The sequence below is a fragment of the Frankliniella occidentalis genome, unplaced genomic scaffold, assembly GCF_000697945.3.
Source record: "Frankliniella occidentalis isolate FOCC.00 unplaced genomic scaffold, Focc_3.1 Scaffold2571, whole genome shotgun sequence".
NCBI classification, from domain to species: Eukaryota; Metazoa; Arthropoda; class Insecta; order Thysanoptera; family Thripidae; genus Frankliniella; species Frankliniella occidentalis.
The window spans coordinates 9,776-11,646 of record NW_026269652.1 but is presented as its reverse complement, the minus strand read 5'-3'; positions in this window follow the sequence as shown (position 1 = coordinate 11,646).

The window sequence follows — 1,871 nt, the reverse complement described above, 5'->3', positions numbered from 1 at the left end:
CCTCCTCCTCCTCCTCCTCCTCCTCCTCCTGGAATCCGCCCTCCCCTGCTATCCTGCCCCGCTAAGCTCATTTGGAGGGTACCTCTCGCACCCTGCGCCGCTTCCGCGCTCGACAGTCGTGGAGGAGGTCCCGACGAAACCCCTTCACATGGCACCATATAGATCCCCATACAATCGGGCTCGTTCCATTCCAGATTTCCTTCCTTCGTTCCATATCGACCTCCACTGTCCCAGTATGGTATCCCGATCGTCGCCTTTCTCATTCCTTGTCCGCTGCTCCGCATCGTGTCACCAGCGCTGCGCTTCCGTCGCGCGCTCCTCGCGCCGCCACCACCGTGCTCATCCTCCTCCGCCAAGGTGGGCAGGTCTCAGGTCTTTCCCAGGAGCGATCGCCGATCAGAATCGCGCACTCATCTCTACTCCGTGGCGAATAATTCATGGCGCCTTGATGCCAAGGCGCTCTTAATTACTACACGGCCATTCTAGACGCCCACGGTAACGGTCCGCGGGAGGGTCCGGCCGCCGGTGGTCACATCTATTGAAACATCTTTCTGTATACGGCGCGAGCGCTATCTTCAATCGTGGGAGAGCAGGGCGTCCAGGCCGCCCTCATCCATCTGGCTTTTGTTTGCCATGTGATGACACCTCACAGCCGCGGCGTGGTGGAGGTTGGCACACAGCTAAATGTGTCAATTTTCTTCTTTCGTTGAACATTTTCCAGAAAATTTGGGAATTTTCGTAATGTGCACCCATAGAGACGTGCTTATTATTGGTGATACTTGCAAGAAATCGACGTTTTTCTGCCCCAAGATCGTCCAGTCCAGTGCGTGTGTCGCGCGGAGCTCCGTTACCGACGCCCAGGTGCGACATCTGCGTTTACGCTCTTACGGCGCCAATGTGTCGTGTTTTGTTGTCGACAACAGTAGCGGACAGCGGTGGTGGTGGCGGCGGCTTTGTTGCGGCACGAGGCCGGCCAAGCCAAGGCGCAGAAACGACGTCTTACAAGGCTTATTGTCCGACATTTTCCCGAAATGTGACAAATAGTTATTGCCTCGACGATTTCTTGCACCGGGCGGTCATCTGCGGCTGCCAGCTTTGTCACGGTCCCGTACCCCTCCCTCAGACTGCCCTCGGTAGTGGATGTCGCTACAGCCACCATGAAAATAATTTCCAGTAGTGCTGAGTCGGGCTTTGCAAATTTATTCCCAGACAGCACAAAGACATCATTTCAATTTGTACGTACTACAAGGGAATCGCAAAACACCAGTCATTGCAAAAATTCACTGAAAGTATCGCAACGGAATCAAAAGTATCAAAACAGATTTCAGTGCGTTGGTTCGTTTTTGTTTGTATTTTTTGTGTAATAGATTTTGTTTTCCCGTCCCCCTCCTTCCCTTCATCACCTTCCTCAGCGCAGCAGACTCCAGTGGCTCGCAGTGTTGTTGGGGTGTGTAGTGCAGCCTGGACGAGAGGTCATCCCCGTGCCGTCGTCGTGTTTGAACAAACGAGGCCAGGACGGCTGCTGCTGCTGCCGTGTTGTTGTTTTCCCGGAAATTGTTCGGCGCGATGGCTTTCCTAATGACTGAGGTTGGGGCGGCGGGCCTACGGCGGGCGCTGGGCGCTAATGGCGGTGTCGGTGTCGATGATGTCCTAATACCTGGCGGCACCTCCACCCCTGCGCTCACCATCTGTCCGCGCCGGCGGGGCGCAGCCGGGCGTCTCCAGACACACGCCGGGTGCCGGGCCCGACACCCCCAAAACTACCCCGTATACTACTTGATGGCCTCGGGCTGGCACGGCCCCTCCTTTACACACTTCTTCTGCTGCTTTGCTCCGAGCGGCGGCGGCGCGCGAGCGGGGCGGGGCGGGGC